The sequence below is a fragment of the Podarcis tiliguerta genome, assembly GCF_965153285.1.
Source record: "Podarcis tiliguerta genome assembly, chromosome: 12".
NCBI classification, from domain to species: Eukaryota; Metazoa; Chordata; class Lepidosauria; order Squamata; family Lacertidae; genus Podarcis; species Podarcis tiliguerta.
Genome location: NC_139545.1, coordinates 59999216 through 60006313, shown reverse-complemented (window position 1 = coordinate 60006313; position 7098 = coordinate 59999216). Strand labels below are relative to the sequence as shown.

Here is a 7098-nt window from a genome sequence, read left to right as displayed (position 1 = left end):
GAAAGCTGAGATGGGGCCCGGTGGAGGAGAGAGGAAGGGGCTTGCGAAGAAGGGCCAAGGTTTTCTTTAGGGAAACTCTCTCTCTCTCTGCAAAAGGCAGGGGGCCAATATTAGCTCTGATTCCCGTGCGCCCGGGGGTTAGACTAGATGAGCCTTGGGGGTCCCTTCCAACTCTGCAGTTTTGTGTCTCAAAGTGGTTTGCAAGGAGCCCCGGAGCACAATCTGGAGGAGGTGCGCCTGCCCCACTGAGGGAAGCAGGATTGGGGCTGGTTGGCTTGACGGGATGAGGCTCCCAAGGCCACAGGGCGCCACCTGGAGTCCTGCAGGAGAAGTGCCAGGAAAGAAGGATGCGGGGGAATTGCGGGGGGGGGGGGGGCAGTAGCGAACTGGGGGCCTTCCAGGATGGGTGGGTTGTTGTTTTTTAATACTCTTTATAAATTTTAGTTTAGAAAGCAATAAAACGCAACGGGGAGAAATGGTGAATCCCATTTTGATGGACAGTAGATTTAAATGATATGAAAGACTAGCGTATCTCATGCTTCACAGAAGGAATACAAACATAGGAAATGAGCCGAAAAGAAGGAAAAAGGAAGATGCACTTAAAAATGTCAGTATAGCTCTGCAAAAGTCATGCCACTTTCACATATTCCATCTGCCTGTGAAACTGCTGCCAAGGAGTGTGACAGCTGAGCCCTGTTAATATTGGTGTAAGTTTGGGGGCTGGAGTCTGAGGGTGCAAGTCAGCCGTAAAGCCTGGAATTTGTAAAAGAGCAAAATTAATAGAGGTTTGGCAAAACCCTGCCAAACAGGAAACCCCTGGATTTAGCTGAGGCTAAGGAGCCATGCCAGCTGGGAAGAGCTGGCCAGACAGGGGTCACTGGATGAACAAAGGTCAATGGCGGCCAGTCCTTAACTCATAAAGGAGGCCATTAACAGAGAAATGGGGGAGATCCTCTCTGGACCTGAGAGATGGCAGAGGCGAAAGGCCAGAGTTTCAGGAGGGAGGGGCAGAATTGCAGGAGGCAATGAGGTCAGCAAACAGGAAAAAGTGTCCCTTTTGCAATCAGACACGGGGTTTAGGATCTCTTGGAACCAGAGGCTGCAGCAATGGGGGGGGCAGGACCCTGTGCACCCCCTCCATCTAGACACAGGTTGTAGATATGTGTGAAAGAACCGTAGATCATAAAGACCCCTCTGTGCCTCATTGTCCCCAAAGGGAACACAGACCCTGCGACTCCTGGACCCTCGCATCGCTCGGAGACTGGGGTTGCCTCATGCGAGATCTCTCCACATTGCACCAGGCAAGACTCTTCCACACCACAGAAGCTTTTCCTGGGCAGCTTTGCTCCAGGCTGGGTGCTTTGGTTTGTGTGTTTGCAAGCGCATTCTGCAACATGTCACGGATTTGTGTCTTTGTTCAATTTATATCCTGTCCTTCTTCCCAAAGGAGACCAAATAGCAAGTGCCAAGCAATCAAAACACCGTAGAAACAACTGCAGACTGGGAATGTCCTTCGCTTAAAAGGCTTGTTGAAGGAGAGGGGAGGGGTCTCCCGTAGACACCAGAAAAGCAACAGAGGCGGCACCTGCCTAATACGCCAGGGAAGCAGAGGAGCCACCACCCAAAAGGCCCAGTTGGCACAATAGCATCAGGGTAGATTTGCAATGGAGAGGCCACGCTCCACGCAGCTTTCTTGGTTGTCCTGCTATGCTTCCCCAGGACCACTCCATTCTTGCCCTCTTTAGGGCATTTTTGTGCTGCAGCACAACCAAAGGTGCAGGGGGTGGGTTGGATGACTCTTGGGGTCCCCTTCCAACCCCTCAATTCTATGATTCTTAGTGGGAGAAAAAAAACAAAACCACCCAGAGCATTTGTGGTATGAAAAGCTGCCGGATGTTGATAGGACGTTGCAGGACATACACTGACTGGAAGCGAAGCAGTCCGTTTGCCCCAAAACCTTTGCAGCTGCAAACGGTATTGAAACCATCCAGAATGCCATGGCCAGCCCAGCCCTGAGGCAAGGGGAGGCGACTGGCTCAGGCGGCAGGATCCCTGGGGCAGCAGAACCCGATGTTGATCTTTATTTCCCCTTCTTCCTGGTGTAGATCTTCACTCACCCTTTCTTCGCAGGTGCTAAAATGTCTTGGGTCAACCCCATTAATTGGGTCAAGAGTCACGGGTGTGTAAGGATGCTTACTGTTAAATTCTTGCCCACAGGTGTGCGGTTATTGCTTCTGGCAGCAGACCTGCCTCACCTGAGAGAGACTTCTCAGAGGAGAGGCCCTGAAGGATCATGGAACTGCAGGTTGGAAGGATCACTTAGGACTCAGCTGCATTAGTGAGGAAACACTCTTCGGAATATATTATAAATATGCAACAGTAGGTGGTGCCAGAGAGTAAAATAAAAACTCTCTGTGATCTTCCATTGCATTTGCTGTTGTTGTTGTTATAATGATTTAATTTCTGACTTATTTATAGCGTTTCTCCCCCTGTGTGTAGATCTACCCATAGTCTAACCCGCGCCGTACAAGACAGTGCCTGTTTGGCTGCCAGCCGCAAGATAAATGTAGTATAAACACCAACAACTGGGAAACACTGGCCTGCGAGCGCTCCAATTGGAGATGTTAAAGGGAACAACAACTACCAGACTTTTAGAAGACATCTGAAGGCAGCCCTGTTTAGTGAAGCTTTTAATGTTTGATGGATTACTGTATTTTAATATTTTGTTGGAAGCCGCCCAGAGTGGCTGGAGAAGCCCAGCCAGATGGGCGGGGTATGTATGTATGTATGTATGTATGTATGTATGTATAAATAAATAAACAAATAAACAAATAAACATTATTATTAACAACCTTTACCAAAGGTATTTTGGGTTTTGAAGATGCTCAAACTCAGGACGAAAGGGAGAAACGTGCTAAGTGTAAGGCACGTTTGGCACACCCTCTGGAATCAACTCCTGCCCGGAAACCAATGTCCCCACTGTGGAAGGACGTGTGGATCCATAACTGGCCTCCACCGTCGCTTACGAACCCACTGTTAAAACCATGTTCATGGAATACAATCTTACTCGGCTACGAATGATGGCCAAAGAAGAAGAAGGCGGCTGCCAGCCATCAGAGAGCAGAGCTCCCAGCGGAGCCGGCGCTGCAATCGGATGCCCCAGTTGCCTCTCTTCCGCTTGGCAGCTGCCACTGCCTTTGCCAAATTAGAAAAGAACTTGGAGGAGGAGGAGGAGGAGGAGAGGGTTTTGGGGGGGCCACTCGCCAGGCTGGTTGTACTCTGCCTCCTCAGTCAGGCAGCAATGCTTCTGCATGCTGGTTGCTGGAAGATACAGGAGGGGAGAGGGATTTCGCGCTCAGGTCCAGGAAGGGACCCCAAGGGTCATCTAGTCCAACCCCCTGCAGTCCAGGAACCTCCACTGGAGCATCCAAGACAGGTGCCCATCCAACCTCTGCTGGGAAACCTCTAAGGAAGGAGAGTCCCCCGTCTCCTCCCCAGACGGGCCCCTTTGGCCAGATCCGGCAGCCTCTTCTCCGCTTCCCCCTTTTCCACCCCACCAGACGCCGCCCTCCCCCCTTGTCTCCGGACACAGGCGGATGCCAGCCAGATGGTGCAAGAGGGCAGGTGCCAGCGGGCTCTCCTGTGACGGGCACCTGCCCTGCTCTCCCAGCTGCTGCTGCCAACACACAGCCAGGTCTCCTGGGAGCCGCAGAGCAGGCACAGGCAAAGCTTTCCCTTAGCAACTGCCTGCCTTCGAGAAGCCCATCACCTGCCCTTTCCCAGACAGAGGGGCTCAGGGGGCGGGGGGGCAGCCAGGCCTCCAGGGAGCCCAGGGCTCCTGCTCATCCTCAGTTCATGGACCCAGCTCAGTCTAGCCCAGCCCAGCCCAACGATCAATTGCCCAGATTCAGGTAGGTAGCCGGGTTGGTCTGACGCAGTCAAAATAAATTAAAAAATTGTCCAGTAGCAACTTAGAGACCAACAAAGTTTGCTCTGGGTATAAGCTTTTATCTGAAGAAGTGTGCATGCACACAAAAGCTTATACCCAGAACAAACTTAGGTCCTCTCTAAGGTGCTACTAAGGGACGCAGGTGGCGCTGTGGGTTAAACCACAGAGCCTAGGACTTGCTGATCGGAAGGTCGGCGGTTCGAATCCCTGTGATGGGGTGAGCTCCCGTTGCTCGGTCCCTGCTCCTGCCAGCCTAGCAGTTCCAAAGCACGTCAAAGTGCAAGTAGATAAATAGGTACCGCTCCGGCGGGAAGGTAAACGGCGTTTCCGTGCGCTGCTCTGGTTCGCCAGAAGCGGCTTAGTCCTGCTGGCCACATGACCCGGAAGCTGTATGCTGGCTCCCTCGGCCAATAAAGCGAGATGAGCGCCGCAACCCCAGAGTCATCTACGACTGGACCCAACAGTCAGGGGTCCCTTTACATCTTAAGGTGCTATTGGACAATTTTTTAATTTTTTTACTTAGATCAATTGCCCCTGCACCCTGTCCTGCAGGCACAAAGGAGAGCGAGGAGGGGCAGAGAGGCTCTGCCCTTGGCCAGGCAATGGCTTTTCTCACTTGCTCCCCCCCCCCCCCGCCCGCCCTGGGAGCCTTTCCAAGACTATGACTTTGAGAACAGCCAAAGCTGTTGGGAAGAGAGAAGAGAAGTTCAGCGATACTTAATTTTTTCTTTTTATGTGTGCCCTTGTTTCTCAATTTTACATGGTTTTGTATATTTTGTGGTATTTTATGTATTGTGACTTGCCGTTATTTTTATTGATTATAGGTTAGTAATTCTTTATTGCAATTGATAAGTGTAAACTGTTTACACTGTTTGCTGATATTTAATTTTACTGTTTACTGTTATATTCTAATGAATTGTTGAATATTGGCTTATTTGATATGTTGTTCATTTTAAAGTTATTGTGACTTTTTCCTATTGGATCAGACTGTTATTAAGCGTGTGATCTTTGCTGTCTATTCTGTTGTTTCTTCAGCTTTTAAACCGCCTTCTTTATAGTAAAAGAGAAAGGCAGTATAGGGGCTGGACTAAATGACCTTTGGGGGTCCCTTCCAGCTCTATGATTCTAGGACCCAATTCTGGTGCTGAAAGCGCCTCATGGCTCCCAGGAAGCCTGGGTGGGCAGGGAAACCTGGAGGGAGCCAGCTGGGGGGCTTTGTTTGCCCTTGTTGCAGGAATTTATGTATAGGTTGGGGGGGTTTTTTTGCCCCTCCAGCAGATATCATACACATGCAGCCCACTACCAAAATCAGAACCATCACTTTTGTGACTTTTGTGACTTGTCCCCACAAAACACTTCATCACAGTTTCTTCCTATCTATTCAAAGGGCCTTTGCTGCACAATACCAAATTCACTGATCAATGGATCTCTGTACTGGCTCACTGGGAAAACTTCAGAAATGCATCTAGACATGTGAGCTCAGCTACTCAGACGCCCCTCTGCCTGAGGGATAATCCCTGGCATCCTGATACCTGAGTGCCAGACAGGTAGCCCTTCCAGAAATAACAAACCCAGATGAAGACAAAAGGGTGGGATTAACCTGGCTGGGAAACAGGGAAATGCAAATATCTCTTTTGTTCCACTTGATGGGTGTTTGGTGGAGGGCAAGGAGGACCATGGGGCAGGGTCCAGGATGCTCAGATTCCTGCCATCAGACCTCCCCTTTCATGATGTAACCATGATGTAGTCTTAGGGGTGTAACATGGGGATTAGCAGCTAATAAAAGTTTGGGTTCTCTTTTGTTCGGGGCTTCCATCTTGTTCCACCTTGTGGCAGGTGGGAGTCCTGTCGCGACAGTCTTCAATAAAGACCAAGCCTACTGGCTGCTGTTTTGCTCTGGTCTTCCTGGCTGGTGTCCTTGTTCTTTGTCCAAGGGAGCCCTCAGATTTCTCCGCTAACACCCTGCTCCCAGATTCCCACCTGTGTCTGGAACTGGGTCCGGCCTTTGAGAGGGATGACGGTGGCAGACCAGTACCAGGCCGGGCTGGGCCTGCCGGATCAGAAGGGAGGCCTTCTTGCCTGCCTGCCAGGACTCCTTGCAGCTCCTGTCCGGCAGCCAGAGCCCGGCTTGCTTGGCCATCTGCCTCCTCCCAGCCCCCTGCCAGCCTGCCCCCCCAGCTCTGCTCTGACGCCCTCCTGCCAGCTGCTCTGGCAGCAGCGGCTGTAATGAAGACCTGCTAAGCTGCTCTGCCCCTCCTCCAATCGCTGCATCCAAAGTGAGCCGCAAGGAGACCAATTAAGGCGGAAGGAGGGAAGGAGAGAGAGAGATGGCAGGGGACGGATTCTGACAAGGGGTGGGGGCAAAGGAGGGCCAAGCAGCTGGCAGAGGCTCAGCAGGGAAATGTCCAGGCCTCACCGTGCTGAGGGAGGCAGGAGCCCAGCAGGTGTGAACAGGCGCCCACAGGTGTGCATGCATTCACAGCCATGCGCCTTTAGTGCGCAAAAACAATTGGAGGCAGCGATGCTTCTGAATCCCGTTGCTGGAAAACTCGGGGGGGGGGAGTTGCTCTTGTGTTCGAATCCTGCTTGCTGGTTTCCCAATGGAGGCATCTGGTTGGCCGCTGTGAGAACAGGAGGCTGGGCTAGGTGGGCCATTGGCCTGATCCAGCACATGCCCTTCTGATGTTCTCATAGAATCATAGACTGGCAGAGTTGGAAGGGACCCTGAGGATCATCTAGTCCAACCCCCTGCAGTGCAAATGTTCCCCAGATCTGTATGCGTTAATAACAAACCCCCTTGAATGATCCAGGAATCCGTCTTGTAAGAGAAGTGCGCATTGATTTAATACACAGAAGGCATCAAGGTGTTTCTTTTAACGCAGCCGTGACGGAGGGTGGCTCTGGGAAGATGGAGATTTTGTTTTTTAATATTGTGTTTTGAAATTGCTGGAGTCCTCCCGGGGAAGAGTGCGGTAGCGAAAACAAACGTAGTCTAGACTAGATTCATAGAATTGAAGGGGTTAATGTAGAGGATTTCCAGTCTGCACCCCAGGGGGTCCTGCCCTCTCACAAGAGGGGCGACCACAAGTGGGTGGGGGGTGTTTGTGGGGCCAGAAGCAAAGGTTTCTCTGCCCACTTGACCTCCCTCT

General features: G+C 51.4%; 1 protein-coding gene across 1 annotated transcript in view; it reads right to left on the bottom strand.

Annotated features, from left to right (window-relative positions):
• Positions 1–408: 408 nt before the first annotated feature.
• The window catches only part of LOC310660981 (protein HEG homolog 1-like), a 194351-nt gene continuing 187661 nt past the window's right edge, over positions 409–7098 (bottom strand). Inside the window, exon 13 of the transcript XR_014503680.1 lies at positions 409–427. The gene's annotated coding sequence lies outside the window, so the exon portion shown is untranslated. The remainder of the gene's footprint in view (positions 428–7098) is intronic.